The sequence below is a fragment of the Callithrix jacchus genome, chromosome 2 (assembly GCF_049354715.1).
Source record: "Callithrix jacchus isolate 240 chromosome 2, calJac240_pri, whole genome shotgun sequence".
Lineage (NCBI taxonomy): Eukaryota > Metazoa > Chordata > Mammalia > Primates > Cebidae > Callithrix > Callithrix jacchus.
Window position 1 is genome coordinate 45,254,208 of NC_133503.1, and position 16,440 is coordinate 45,270,647.

Here is a 16,440-nt window from a genome sequence, read left to right on the forward strand (position 1 = left end):
GCATGTTATGTACTATGGAAAACATAGAGCTAAGATGAACAGGACTGACATTTGCAGGGAGGCTGTGATTTCAATAGGGTGGTTGTGACAGACTTCATCGGGGAGGCTTGAAGGGGTGGAGGAGTTCACAATGCAGGTCTCTGTAGGAAGAGTGTTCCAAAGAGAGGGAACAGACAGTGGAAAGACCCTAAGAGGGAAATGAGCAAATGCTAAGGGATCAGTGTGGCTAGAGAAGAGCAAACAAGGGGTAAATAAGGAATGAGAGTTTCAGATGACATACAGTCTTGTAAAACACAGCAAGAACTTTTTTACTAAAAGTGAAATGGGCACAACAATGTTAATGTATTTGATGCCACCAAACTGTATACTGAAAAATAGTTAAAATGGTAAATTTTATGTTATATACATTTTACCACGATAAAAAAGTAAAAGGTATAGCTTTTAGAAGGTTATCAAATAGATAAGTGATGTGCTTTTACAAGAATCAATTTGGCTACAGTGTTGACAGCAGACGGTAAAGGGCTGAGGTAGAACTGGGGAGTGTATTGAGATAATCCAGGCGAGATAAATCATGGTGTAAGCTGTGGAGGTGAAGAGAACTGGCTATTTTCTGGGTGACACTGACAGTTGACCTGTGAGGATTGGCTGATGGATTGATTATAGGGTATGGAAAAAATAGAAGAATCAAGGATGTTGCCAACGTTTTTGCCCTCAGTACCTGGCATGTTGCAGTTGCCATCACTGAGAATTTTGTGAATAAAGCAGACTTTTTAGGGAATGAGATATTCAGTTTTATACATGTGAAATGTGAGAGGTTTATAAGTAAAGATGTTGAGGAGACAACTGGAAATAAGAGTTTGGGGTTCAGGAGAGGGGACTGAGCTGGTAATATAAACGAGGGAGTTATTAGCATTCATACAGTGTTTAAAGCAACAAGACCAGATGAAGTCTCAGAGAGTGAGGGTATTAAAAGAAGATAAGAGGACCAAGAACTGAATGACAGAGCACTCTGGCATTGAAAGAGTTGGGGGAAGAAGAAGAGGAAATAAACAAAGGGACTGACTGATGAGATAGAAAAATCAAGGAAACTTAATGTCCTAAATACCAAGTGAAGTTCAGAGAAGTGACCAACCATGTCAAATACTGCTCATAGGAAAGCTAAAAGTTTAGAGTAAAACTTTGAGCTTAGTACTGTGGAGCTCACTTCTAACTTTGAGTGAAGTATAGTTTCTATTGAATGGTGAGTAAAAAATTAAATTGGAGTATGTATCAGAGAGAATGAGAGGAGAGGAACTGGAGACAGTGACTATGTACAACTCTTTTAAGAAGTTTTGCTGCAAAGAGTGGTAAAGGAATGAGGTGAAACATGGTAAGGAAAGTGGGGTCAAGAGAGTACTTCTATAATATCATAGAAATAACAGCATGTTTATATGCTGATGGGAAAGTTGCAACAGCCAGAAAAAAAATAACAATAAAGGACAATGAAGGTAGAATTGCTGAATGAATTAAAAAAAAAAATGGATGGATGAATAGGCCAGGAATGAGGACTGGTCACCACTAACATTTAAAATAAAATCTATACAGGTTCAAATCCTACCCATAGCCAAAAGCTGGATAGTAAGAAAAATGCTGTTGAAACCTTCTCTTCATATAAGGTTTAGCATGATTCCTAAAGCATTTGGTATTGGAAGAATTTCTCTCATATATCAGCATTTCGGATATCCATGTGATTGCTATGAATAAAAGATCTCTTGATTTTTTTTTTGTTTCTTTTTCCTTACCTTCTCTCCCTTTCCCCTTATCTCACACCTCTTCTCTCTTTTCTGTTTTTCACTCATCCCTCCCTCCCTCCCTCTCTTCCCTTCTTCTTCTGAAGCTGAGAGCAGAGAGGACTCTTCCTTTAGCTACCTCCTATCTGCCTACCAGGCAGAAGGCTGCTAACTCATATACACTTTAAAGTGATGAAAAATCTACTACAAGATCATTTCCACATGGGTAGGCTGACTTTCTTTTGGCCTTTCTTAACTTTAACCAGTATCCTTAATATCTTATAAAAACAAGTCTGTCAGAGTGGTGAAAAAAACCCTACACACTCATCCTTTCCCTGTGCAAGATTTACAGACACTTTGTAAATGGCCAGACCCAGGTGATGGTGCCAGGAACTTTCCAAGTGATTTGTAGATCTCCCTTCCAGGACGTCAGTCTTTAATGGAAAACTCCTTTAGCTGCACATTCCTTTACTGCAGTATGACTACAGGAAGAGGATTGCAACTGTTATAAAGAAGACTCACTAAAATCAACCAGCTATTGACTTGGCCTCAAGACATTTCAGCCTAAGAGAAACACCAGCACTACCCAGTTTAGAAAAGCATAGTTTTCCTTTAAAACTACCATTTATTGAGTAGGCCTACTGTAAGCTAGGCATGGCGTTTGACTCTATATACATACATTCTCTTCCTAAATGTATAGATCCATTGTCATATATCGGATATCAACTTTGGCCGGGATCTGTGCTTAGTGTTTTACATTATATCACTTAATTGTCACTCAAACTCCATGAGTTTTAGTATCTTCCTCCATTTTTCTGATGGGAAAATGGTGGCTCAGACAGGTTAAATAACTTACCCATGTTTCAAAGACTAGTCATGGAGCTGGGATTTTAACCCAACTGTAGTTCCAAAGCTTGCTTTGTGTTCAGAACCAGCTTTTTGTGTGCTGCTTCTTTTCCCACCGCCTTCTATTATTTTTTGTTCCTATTCTCTTTTGTCTGCCATTTCTTCTGCTTTCTACATAAATTCCTTTTGCATTTTTCACTCACAGCTATAGGTTTTACTTCTTAACATAGCAGAGTGTATCTTCTGGGCTCAACCTTCACTTTTCCATCCTTGTCACAAACTTCAGCAAAGTTTAACTCTTCAGATTCTCAAAGCAAATACAATCTCTGCTGACCAACTGTTCTTGCCATTTCATTTACTTAATACATTCTTGTCATTACTTGTGCCTGTTGACGTCTCATTCTCTGAGACAGCATGTCCCTTGTGGGCAGGATCTTATGCACTATTACAATCTGTGGACCTAGCATAGGGACTGGCATCTAGTAGGTTTGCAAAAAATACCCATTGATTGACTGAATAAAAAAGTAAATACGTAAATCCTTCAAAACAAGCTCAAAAGCTGCCGATTCCATGAAGCTTTTGTAAGCTCCACTGATTGAAAAAAAATTCCTTCTTTCTCACACCTCTTGTAACTCTTCATACTTTTACATGTGATCCATGACATTGTCACTTACATGTGTACTTGTTCTATTTTCCTTACTGAAATGTATTTCATTAAAAGCAGAATTCCTATTTTACTCAATTTTGTCTTACTAAGCACAATTGATGCTTGATGAATAAAAAAATGTAAAATCTGAACCTTTCTCTAATAATACAATTTAGCTCTTAACCTTTTTTTAGGAGATCTCAGACCTCTTTGAGGATCTAATAAAAGCTATAAATCCTTTCCCCATAAATATGCATGTACTTACATTTGTGAAATTCTGCATCTCATTTTCAGAGGACTTCTGAACCTCTGGATTCCTGGTGGGATCTGAGACCAGCACTCAATACCACCCTTCATTCAGAGCTTTGCTTAAACAATTCTTCAATCTGGAATTTATTCTCTTAGAATTTATCCTGTTACCCTTCCCTTCTAACACTCAGTTGAAAATTAGTCTTTTCTAGAAACCAAGTAAGGAGAGTTTACATTTAAAACTTCACTAACTTAGCTGGCATCTTCTTATCAGGCATGACTCATTTCTATTGGATTATGGTATGAATGTTGATAGATGGCTTAAATATACTTTGTGTATGTTATCTCTTTAACTAGATTATAAGGTCCCTGAAGACAGAATAATATTTATTTCTTTAGTAGACAGCATCTTTTTTAGTACCTAGGATCTTATTCTGCACATAGCAAACATGACATAAGTGGTTCATAACTGGAGATTTAGGATTCTCATGGGGACAACTGACTGTGGGTTTTTGTAATGCACATGACAGCTCTTTTCTTAGCTTAAAGTCACATGTGTTACCTTTTTGCCTACAACTTTTTATTATTTTTAATGGTCATTGCTATAGGCTTATAGCTTAGGACACCTCTGAAATAAAATCAGTATTTGAGAAATCCAGTACCAAGGCCATTTTCAGAAATGCTTTTTCCAGGAATAGTAGACAGAAAGGAGTGAAAATCAGATCAAATTTCCATACCTTTAAGGACTCTATATTTGGGGAACATTTCAAGTACTGATTCTAGCAACCTAGGTTATTGCCTTTGGAGAATATGAAAAAGCTTTAAGCTTGAAAAAGTCCATAACTATTAAATGCATTGGCAAAATTCCTTTCTCTCCAGCCATAGCAGGTTCCTAGCACTGAGAGTGATGCATTGATGGTTTTCTGCAAAGTTCTTGGGGAAAAAATGATATGTCAATATTTTATCAGGTAACAGAAAGAATCAAACCATTAAGCACTGAAGATACAGACTCAACAGGGGCCACAATCTCAAATATACCTCCTGCTTCTTCAACTGAACTTAAATCAACAGTAAAATGTACTAGATGTCATTTTGGGGAAGCTTTGGGGCCATGTAAACTTTTGGTAAGTTATTACTAAGAAAACTTTGTGAACAGGCCCTTTCCTCCCTCTCAAACTATCCCCTCACCTCCTTCCTTACCATTTTCTAGCCCCACTTTTGCTTTCAGGATCTCATAAATTTCCTGCTTTCTCCCTTACTTTGAGAAAACATGCTGTGCCTAAACTACTCCCCCTCCTCCCTTTTCCTTGGTCAACATCTATTCATTTAAAAAATTTTAGCATGGGAAACCATCATTCTCAGCAAACTAACACAAGAACAGAAAACCAAACACCACATGTTCTCACTCATAAGTGGGAGCTGAAAAATGAGAACTCATTGACACACGGAGGGCAACATCACACACCAGGACCTTTTAGGGGGTCGGAGGGCTAGACGAGGGATAACATTAGGAGAAATACCTAATGCAGATGAAGGTTGATGGGTGTAGCATATCATCAAGGCACGTGTATACCTATGTAGGAAACCTACACATTCCACACATGTACCCCAGAACTTAAAGTATAATAATAATTTTTTAAAAAAAACTTAAAAAACATTTCAGCTTGGACAGCAGCACTTCCTGAAAGTGGACGTTTCTGACAGCCTATTTTAAAGTCTTCACATTGTTCTCTGTAGTACTCTATTCTTTTCCTTTAATACATCTACCAGAATTCATCATTATGTATATTATGTGTGTGTTTTTTTGAATGTTCATTGTTGATTCTGTCTCCCTTGTGAGACTATATAATTCAAAAGAACAGAAATAACAGCTAAATTTTGTTTTTAAACAGTGGTATACCTGGCCCCCAGCCCAATGTTTGACACATAGTAGACATGCAAGCAATGTTCAATGAAAGTATAGTTTTCGAATCCTATCTCTACAAAAAAATACAAAAATTAGCCTGGTGTGGTAGCACACTCCTGTAGTCTCAGCTACTCAGGAGGCTGAGGTGGGAGGATAGATTGAGCTCGGGGGTTGAGGCTGCAGTTGGCTGTGATAGCACCACTGCATTCCAGGCTGGGTGACAGAGTGAGACCCTGTCTCAAAAAAAAATAAAGAAAAAAAGAGTAAGTATGGTTTTCTAGAATATTTATTAATATTTGTAGCCTGATCACTTGGATTATATCCTCTGATGTTGTTCTTACACACACAAACATTTGGTTTTCAGTTGAACTGAGTGTAGCAGAACTATGGGATCATAAAAATTTGAACACCAATAAAATCCACATTTGCCTTGTTCTCCTTAATAAGGTTTATGCTGAGCTAATCATATACATGAAAACGCATGTGTTATAAAATGTACACACACCCTTCTGCTACTTAAATTCTAGCCCTTGTCTAAACCAGTCTCTACCCTTTCAATTTTTAGGAAGAAAGGCAATCGAACACCAGAGACTGGGTGGGCAGATCTTTATGTGCGAAGAAGTCTGACCCAGTGAACTATTTCAGTCACATACATAGTTTGAATTGGATTGCCTGATCGCTGAGAAGGGATTTCTGGATTAGACAGTTCATTAGAGGCTGAGCCAGCTTCTAGGGCTTGTCGGTCTTTGCTCTGCCTGCCTAGAATTAGCAAAGTGATGCAGTGAAGGCCACCTGAGTGACAGCTGCCAGTGAGTCACATGAAATAATGGATGAAATAGCAGCTACTCAGAGGCAACAACCACACCTGCAGCACAGAATCCCAAGCCAAAAATGAGATTTGCTGTCCATTGAAAACTATTTACTGAGCACCTTCTACGTGTCTGACCTAGGACTTTGTCTTGAGAAATAATTCTAAGAGTTGATCAATAGCAGTCTTGCAAGCCCAGGTTAAATTACAGCTTCCTTATTTACTAGCTGGCAAATCTTGGGTATATTATTTAACCTCTCTCTCTGCCCCCAACTTATTTAATCTGCAAAATGGAGATGACGATATTATGTTGAAGATTACACACATAAATTTATGCAAAGCACTTAGAATGGTACCCCACACACATAAGCACTAAGTGTTCAAATAATATTTACCTATAAGTAATATAATGAATGGTTAACAGAATGACTTTAGGTGTCAGAAAGATACCATTCACCTCTGTCATTTACAAGTGATGTGCCTTTGGGCAAGTTGAGTTCTCTGAATCTCGGTTTCTTTATCTGTAAAATAAGCATAATACTGGTAGCATTTTGGAGGGGAATTATGAGGAAGAAATAAGTATAGGGAGGAGCTTAGCATGATACCTGGCACATTGTAGCTACTCAATATATATAATTTATTGTTATTGCTCCCAGATCCCAGATAAGGCAGACCAAGTCTCCACAGCTCCACATCATAGGACCAAATAGCCCAGAGGATACCAGTTGCGGCGGATGGGTCATATCTGACAAGCAGAGTTATTTTATTTGGACTAGTTCATTTATTAACGCTGCAATGTTAGCCCACACAAAGATTTTCAATGTTTTGAATGAGTTTCTACCATTTAAAAAGCATAAAGTTTCATTTTAAACAATTGAGATTTTTCCGTTTCTTCAGAAAAAATAAAGATTGGCAACATTGAGTTGGCATGCTCATATGGCCATTCCTTTTTTTTTTTCTTTAACCAGGGTAAGCACAAACACAGTCCCTGACTACCACAAATTATGCAGTCGAGTTTCCCACATCCAGAGTGCAAAGGATAAGCCTTGCCCTGGGAAACCCCCTTCGTGATGATGGTATCTCCCCTGCTAGGTAAGCATCATATGGTCATTCCTGGCTTGAAGCAACCCTTTAGAAGGGCATAGGTCTTGAATTTACTGTACCTCCTAACATTTCCTAGTGTACCCCTAGCTTTGATGCCAAAGATGAGTTCCCATTTACCCTCATGAGAATAAGAGGTAGGTTTTTCTCTACCTCTCTGCTTTCATCTTTTATGCTACGTCGCCTCTGTAGGCATCTGAGTTAGTGGCTGTTAGTCTTGACTATTGAGTGGTATCCTCTGCAGACTGGTACCTCTCTGCAGGGCTACATGCAAGGAAGCAACACCTTTATCCACACAACTTTAGGTCATTTGTCAGCACTGCAAGTGCAAGTGTGGAATGAAAAAACAGTTAAATTCACAATTAAGGGCTGGCCTAACCAGTAAGCTGAGCATATCTGGGTAAGAGGAAGATAGCCTCTTACCCAGAAGTTGACTGCATGAATTCACTATTCATTCACCCTGAATTTTCTCCAGTTTCATTTAGACTAAGGGTAGAAGATATGAGACAAAGGATAGAGGTGCTTTACAACAATACTTTGAAACTTAGTTATCTAAAATATATCTCATGGACCATTAGTTCCTTAAGATGCTGTTTCTTGGGGGGAAAATGTCAAACACTGTTTGGAAATAGCTCATACATTGTCCCTCATCTTGGGGATTTATCTGGGCAAATGAAATATTTAGTAGTCCTGTCAGAAAGAAGTTCAACCACAGTTCATACATTAACAGATATTTATTAAGTACTTACTGTGTGCCAGGCACTGTTCTTTTTGGTGTTGGAGATTCAGTATTGATAGTCAATATTAAATCTGAATATTGACAGATTTAGTTCAGACAGTCCTGAACTCAAGTAACCTACTCTAGTGTGGAGTAAAGAAGACCTCACTCTTTCCAAATTTATCTGACTATAGAATGCTACCGAAAAATATTGCTTTATGCATAGTGCATAGCCCCTTGCAAATCCTCTCTAGAGACCCTTCACGATAGAGGAAGGACAGAGATTTTTTTACTTCTGTGAATGCGTATGAGAATAAGACCACTCCAAATCCTTTAGAGAAACAGATAATTTATTTATTATTTCTTGAAAAGTCAATTAACCCACCAGGGCAGACTTAATTTGGAAAGAACCACAGCCTCACCTGGGGCCTCAGGCCTGGCAAAGTTTTCTGAGAATATCACATGAAGGGTTAACTTGACGTTTACCTCCAAAGTGGAGCCATTTTTCTCTGCCTCTAATAAAACCCAGTTGGAAATGTATTTGTTTTTCACTGTTTAATCTTCTGCATCACCCACTGTTGATTAGATTTAATTAATTTATGTTTCTAATGAATTTAGAAACTTGCAGTGCTGTAGCAGGAAAATTTTCAGACAGCATCTGGCCACCAAATGGATTGATTACCTTGTCTGCAAAAGTCTTTCAAACATCTGGGGCCTGATTTTGTGAAACATCCAGAGGCTCTTTCAAAGATAAGAAAACCCATGCAGAAGAATATTGAGGAGAGAAAGAGAGAAGGTGCTAGAAATAGGTAGGGTTCTCTTTGATATGCAAACCTGGATCCTGGCACTCCCCCAACATGAAATCACATTTTGCTGCTTGTTGGCACAGTTTCAATGGCACCAAATAGACTGATATGAATCTATTTTGTTCAACATCATCAGATTCCACAGGCCCTAGCCTGGCTGCTGCCCTGTGAACTTCTTTGGCACTTCCTTCTGTGTGGAAGCTCCCAGTGATCATTAAGGTGAAATATTTACGGAAAACATTGAGAGAGAGAAGCACTTTGCTCTCGTTCATTCAACAAACGTTTATCGGGAGCCCACTGTGTGCCTGGTGCTGAGCCATGTATACCTGTTTAATAGCTGCTCTTGACAACAACCTTGCAGGATAGGCAGGTAGTGCTCTCCCATTCTCATAGATAGGACTAAGTCATATGTAAAAATAACAGTAATTATTAAGGTTAACAGGAACACTACTAATATAGGATGCAGAGATATGCATACCCACATGGCAGAACTTTACATGCATGAACTCATTTAACTCTCACAAGAAAACCATAAGGTAGGTGTCATTATTACTACCCCATTTTACAGATGAGGAAACTGAGCCACTGGAAGCTTATGTTAACCCAGCTAGTCTTTGGCAGAGCCAGCCTTCTCACATGGGCAGTCTAACTTGAAAGCTTTTGCTATGAACCACTCTACTTTACTACCTCCAGATACAATTCACTGAAGACCTACTATGTGTTAAGCACTATCCTAGGGTTTTTACAACATTCTATTTTAACTACATTTACACGATATGCAGTGAGTGTTATTATTCCCAGACAAGAAAACCAAAGCCCAGAAACATTAAGTAACTTGTTGAAGTCACAAAGAGAATAAGACTTGGGCTAGGGCCTAACTCAGGTCTGAGGGGCTACAAAGGCCACTTTCTGCTTACTGCGTTATCTGCTGATGAATGAGAGAAAAAATGAGTGTTGAGAACTCAATAGCTTTCTCAAAGCTGCTCCAAGAAACAAATTGGTTAGACAAGTCAGAAGAGGGGACAGCATGGCTGTTTTACACATCCCAGCCCACTCCAGAAAAGGGAAAGCTACAAAATATACTACAAAGAATAAGAAAACAGCTTCATCTAACAGAGGTAGGTGAAAGATGTTAGAAATCTTATTGCCTGACTGGTTTTTCTGGCTCAAGTTCAAAGAGGAATGACCAACAAGCAGGTGGGTTGCCCACAATATAAATCATAATAAAAAAGCCCACAATGCTGAACATCTGAAATTTTTCGCAGTGTTACACCATCAGATCAGTGCCTAATACATAGTATAAAACACAATTATATACAGTGCCAGTGTTGAAGAAACCCAGTTTGACATGGTTCTTGTGATAGAATGTAATTACTAAGTCTGGTCACTTCTTTTGCTTTAAAAACTTACTTTCTTTCACTTCTCTCTTGTCTACTGCTACTACCTAAACATGAGCAGGTCCTTTCTACTCTTTGAACCTTTGTATTCCCTTCTCTGCCTGGAGCCATCCGCATCTCAATATCCCGTTTGGTCTGGCTAATCTATATTCATCCTTCATCCTCAGGTTGGAATCTCTTCCTCCAGGAAGCCTTATTTGACTTTCCTACTCTGTGTTAGATGCCCATTTTAAGCACAATGTGTATTTCCTCCTATTAGAGCATTTATTATACTGTAAAGTAAGTGTTTATTTGTTGATCTCCTCACTGAGAGAGCCTATGTTGGTTACCAGTGTATTCCCAGCATATGAGTATAGTACATAATGTGTCTAATAAATATTTCATTGACTAGATGAATGGGAGTGAACCTCAAAACATCCTCTTGGTTGGTCTCTCTATTTGAAACCTCTCACCTCCACACTTTGTGCTACATTCCATCAGTCATTCAGCTTTCCTTTATTTTATTTTATTTTTTTTGAGCTGGAGTTTCGCTCTTGTTACCCAGGCTGGAGTGCAATGGCGCAATCTCGGCTCACCGCAACCTCCGCCTCCTGGGTTCAGGCAATTCTCCTGCCTCAGCCTCCCGAGTAGCTGGGATTACAGACACACGCCACCATGCCCAGCTAATTATTTTGTATTTTTAGTAGAGATGGGGTTTCACCTTGTTGACCAGGATGGTCTCGATCTCTTGACCTCGTGATCCACCCGCCTCGGCCTCCCAAAGTGCTGGGATTACAGGTTTGAGCCACCGCGCCCGGCCTCAGCTTTCCTTTAAACTTTCATAGTGTCATTTAAAAAAATCACTTCCCTTTGAACACTAACATAAAAGTCAGAATACTGATAAGCTCTGGCTTATTAAGTAAGAGTGAACAAGAGAAAACCTTATGGAGTTTTAAAAGTATCCGATATCTTTATCTGGGTAATGGTGGCATGGTTGTATATATATGTATAAAAGTTGTTAAGCTGAATACAAAAGAATAATGCCCTTTACTAAGTAATTAACATCTCAGAATAAACATATGACTGTTTTGAAAGGTTACTTGTGTCGATAGGATAAAATCCAGACCTCCCTGCCCGTTTTCATGGTTCTTCACTGATTGGCCCAATGATCAATGTACTTGTTCAAACTTACTTTTCTAAAACACATGTCCTGATCTTCTAACAGGTCCTCAAACCCTTCTCACTCATTCCCATCTCTGTGCTTAAAATCATATTTTCTTACCCTAAATGTTCATTTCTCTTCTTCCCACCTTCCAGAAGCTCCTCCCACTCTTGGAGGGCCAGGACAAATTCATCCACACAAATTCAACAAATCCACAAATCTCATAAATTCCTTTTTTCTCTGAACCTTTGACTATTTTGTCTGTTTCATTCATTTGTGCCAACATTTCCTGAGGACTGTAAGCTCCATGAAGATAGGGGTGTTATCTTATTTTCAATTTTTATATTTAGGACGGTGCCTGGTATGATGGTAGATTCTCAATATATATTTTTTGTGAATATACCAAGGACCTGCTCATGTGTCCAGACTCTGAGTGCTATAAGCCTGTCTAGAGATTAAAAAGGCAGGTTGTCTATGTCATTTAGAATGAAAACAGAGGGGTGTTGTTAAGTCCAAGGACTTAGGATTCCCACATGATTTCATATCCAGGTTTTGCAGCTCACTGGCTCTGATCCAGTGTATTCAATGGCCATCTCCAAAACTCAGTTTCCTTATCTGTAAAATGGGGACTCTCATAGGGTTTTTTTGAGGGTCACATGAGAATAAATTTATTAGTGAGCTTTTACGGAATGTTGTTTTCCTAAATAAAACACAATCATACCCAAATAAAAGCTTATGCTTTTGTTATAATGCAAAGAATGCAGACCAGTGATCGACTCGTAGGGAACACTGAACACATGGTAGCTATTCCTATCAGAGCTATTATAATACAAATGTAAAGTTGCAGTGAGAAAAATCTATAAATTAGGAGGTAAAAACATAGAAAGCAAGAGGAGTGGGCTCATTGTGAGATACATACATGTGCACAGAAAGACAGAGTGAATTTAATCTATAAGAAATTCCTTAGGGAAATTCCATCACATCCCATTAACACGGTCCCAAGGGCAGGAGCTAGCCTCTGATCTCAACATATTTAATATCTTTGAAAAAATTCTGAAACCATAATATCTCAAAATGGTATACAAAAGCAAGTCTATCTGGGAGTTACATGCAAACGCACTGTACCTTAGTTCTAGCTCACATAATTCTTTAATTATCATAAATCCTAGTGCTTCCCTTCAAACTTTTGACCTTAACAGGATTATTGACAGTTGGAAAGGAGAACACTGCTCAATAGGATTTTGACAGTTAGAAAGGAGAACACTCCGAGAAACAAGTTCTCAGTATGTTCTTACACACTCATTTGAAAGACAACAGTTTAATAATTCTAATTCATGTATACTTCTATTCATGCAATCAATAATTCATAAAAATTCCTTAGCAGCATTTTTAGTGACAACAGAAAGGGCAAAATATTTCTTCTCTTCCCTTTGCCTTCCTTTCTTCACTTAGTCATGCCTGGAGCCTGGAGAGCACAGAATTTAAAGAAAACAGTTTCCATGGTGATTCTTCCTTTTAGTACCCGACTGTATTTTGCTCTTTCTGGAGTGAATTAATGCTTCTTATTGCTTTCATGCTAAATATATTGTAGATTAGACTTGATTTCCTCTACAGTGATATAGTTTCATTGGGAAAATAGAAAGTAAAAACACAGCATGAAGAAACTATATATTTCTGCCACTACACTATCAGAAGGAGGAAAAACATATCAGTCTCAGAAAAAAATAGCCAACCATAGGGAAATGGATGCAGGTGTCTGGAAGCTAGGATATGCATGCATGCATCTAAATGTTGGAAGCCTGCCTTAGGAGATAATGATCTTAATTCTTCTATATGTTGAAGGTGTTATAAGTCGACCATAAAACACTGAGTTACAAGAAATACCGATTTTTAGTGTACTGTCCTCCTCTGAGCACAGAAAATAGAGATCATATAGAACCAAAAAATCTTCAAACCTGCAACATGGCATTTATTTTATATTTTATTAAGGAGAGCTTTGTTTTCTACTAAAGCTAAGTAACTGGCCTTCACTGACTTATTAAAATAGTCATGTGACCTTCCTAAGACTCTCATAGCACCTTGCATTTCCTGACATAGAATTTATCACATATATTTACTATCCACTTGTCCATCTTCCTCACTAGACTTTAAAAGGGTAGGGCTCGTGTCAGTACTGCTCACTGTTATACCCGTGTGCCTAGCAGGGCACATGGGAAGCTGAAAATTGTAACAAGAAAACTATGAAAGCTAACTCTGAGGCATGAGGACTTTCTTGTAAAGCAACATCAGTAGGCTGTTGTGTTGCATAGCAATGGAATCTCATGTATGTTATAAATAGTCAAATCTTAGCAGTAGCTATTGGTTTTCATAGTCAGTCCTACCTGGAGCCTTGATCTTTGTTTGTGTTGGAGGCATTAAGGGACTAAAGGGAAGAATCCATCATATAAGAGGAGGAGGAACAAAAAGCAGGTACCGTCTTGTGAAGCCTCCTTTTGGAGGCTTCTGCATTCCTACTCCCAGAGCCTGGAGCCAAGTACTCACTAGGCATCAAACAAGCAGGAAGAAAACCAGGATTTTGGTCAATTTGAGGCAACAAGGGAGTATTTAGCATCTACACCAAACTAGGTGTGACTGTCCTAGGTGCTGCTGGGGACAAAGAGGGGAACACAGGAATTTTTGGCCCCAACAAGTTTATAGTCTCAAAGGGATCTTTTGGGATCATGCAAAAGGGGAGTATGGTCAAGTATAAACACACATTCACGCCCTGATTATTAACAATAATGACAATTAATATTCATTGAATAACATATTAGGCACTCTTCAAAGCACCAGGTATGTGTGAACTCACTTGATCCTCATAGCAAGTGTTTGTTCCTATTATCTTCATTTGACATATAAAGAAATTGAGACTTTGAAAGGCTAGGTCACTTGCCTAACATCCTAAAACCAGTTAGTAATAGAGCTAAGATTCAAACCCACACAGTCTAGTCCTCAAATCAGTATCTTAACAACAAAACTATTCCATATCTCAGGCTCATGGGATCTGATTTGAGAAAGCTACTTTATAAACCATTTCCCACAGTGTCTTTTGCTGTATAAATTATCCAAAGTTGCAGATGTTCATAAATGTTTCTGGGCAATCATCAAGATGCATAGAGGGCCATATACAGTTCTAAATTTTAAGAGGAAACCCAGTTCTGTGGCTATGTAAATGTTAGATTTGCATGGCTCTATAACTAGGATACACACTATGATAAGATTTCTCCTGGTTCAGAGACTTTTTCATAAGAAGGAACAACTGGAGGATTACTGAATGTTAGGTTTCGTCCTATAGAACTGCCACACTCCAGTGTTTTGAGTTACCTTTACAAAAAAGGGATTCTTTTGGAACTTCACTTTCTAACTACCTTTTAGGAAATTCAAAATTGCTCAGCTGTATGCTGAATTTGATTCCATAGAAAGCAGTGACAGGAACAAGATCTCATTGTATTAGCTCATAGATATTTCTCTTCATTCCAGAGTGTGGATTCCTACAGCTATGTTAAACATTTGTTTATGTATTTATTTTTAAAAAGGACAGGAAGGATGTGTATGAAGTATGAAAGTGCAAGATTATAAGAAGTCTTGGGTTTTTCTGCTTTACATATTTAAAATTTTTATTTTTAACTGAATAATAATTGCACATATTTATGGGGTACAATTGATATTTCAATATATGTTTACATTGTGGAATGATTAAATAAAGCTAACTGACATAACTATCACCTCATATATTTATCACTTTTTGTAGTGAGAGTTTTTAAAAATCTACTCTTTTTTTTTTTTGAGATGGAGTTTCGCTCTTGTTACCCAGGCTGGAGTGCAATGGCGCGATCTTGGCTCATCGCAACCTCCACCTCCTGGGTTGAGGCAATTCTCCTGCCTTAGCCTCCTGAGTAGCTGGGATTACAGGCACGCGCCACCATGCCCAGCTAATTTTTTGTATTTTTAGTAGAGATGGGGTTTCATCATGTTGACCAGGATGGTCTCGATCTGTTGACCTCATGATCCACCCGCCTCGGCCTCCCAAAGTGCTGGGATTACAGGCTTGAGCCACCGCATCCAGCCAAAAATCTACGCTTTTGAGTGAAATAATAAACACTGGAGACTCCAGAGGTGGGAAGGTAGAATGGGGGTGAGGGATGAACTATTACCTATAGGGTGCAATGTACTTTATTTGGATAGGTGCACTAACAGCCCAGACTTCATCACTACGCAACATGTCCATGGAACACAACTGCACTTGTCCCCCTAAATCCCCCAAAAAATAAAAAAATAAAAAATAAACAAAGCAATACCCCAAATCTACTTTTAGCAACTTTGAAATCTATACTATATTAACTATAGTCACCAAGTTGTGCAGTAGATCTCTAAAAGTTATTCTTATCTAATTGAAATGTTGTGTGCTTTGAATAATATCTTTCCATCCCCAATTCCTACCCTTTCCCCTATCTCAATCCCCAACTCTGACCACCAGTCGCTGATAACAGTCATGTTACTTGCTACTTCTATGAGTTTGACTTTTTTAGAGTCTGCATATAAGTGAGATCATGCAGTCTTTGTCTTTGTGCGCTTGAATGGAGCTTAAAATTTTACTTTTGCTCCTTTGAGATAATTCTATTTTTGTTTTCTGTAATAAGCATATATAATTTTAAATACCACAAAATAACTTACTCACTTTAAAAAACTGTTTTATTTTCTCTGAATATGATTACTAGGGAAACACTTTTTTTTTTTTTCTTTTTAAGATGCAGTGATTCCCCAACAAAAGGAAAGCAAGAACAGAGAATGGAGAGATACCAATGTAGCAAGTGCTACCTATAAGAGCTTAGAATCAGGAAGGGGGAAAAAGTTTTCATCTCAGTATTACCTATTCCACTGTGTGATTCCTATAAACAGAACACATTTAAATAAGACCTTTACCCATGTTTAGTAACAAAAGGAATGATCACTTATTAAGCATAAAAACATTTTATAGGTGTGTTCATTTTTTCTCCTAGAAGAGAGAATGGTG

At 38.2% G+C, this 16,440-nt stretch overlaps 1 protein-coding gene and 1 pseudogene across 36 annotated transcripts in view; both read right to left on the bottom strand.

Moving 5' to 3' along the window:
- Positions 1-16,440, bottom strand: part of PPP2R2B (protein phosphatase 2 regulatory subunit Bbeta) — a 494,567-nt gene that overhangs the window by 132,859 nt on the left and 345,268 nt on the right. The window lies entirely within an intron of this gene.
- Positions 7,189-7,324, bottom strand: LOC118151703 (U1 spliceosomal RNA; annotated as a pseudogene).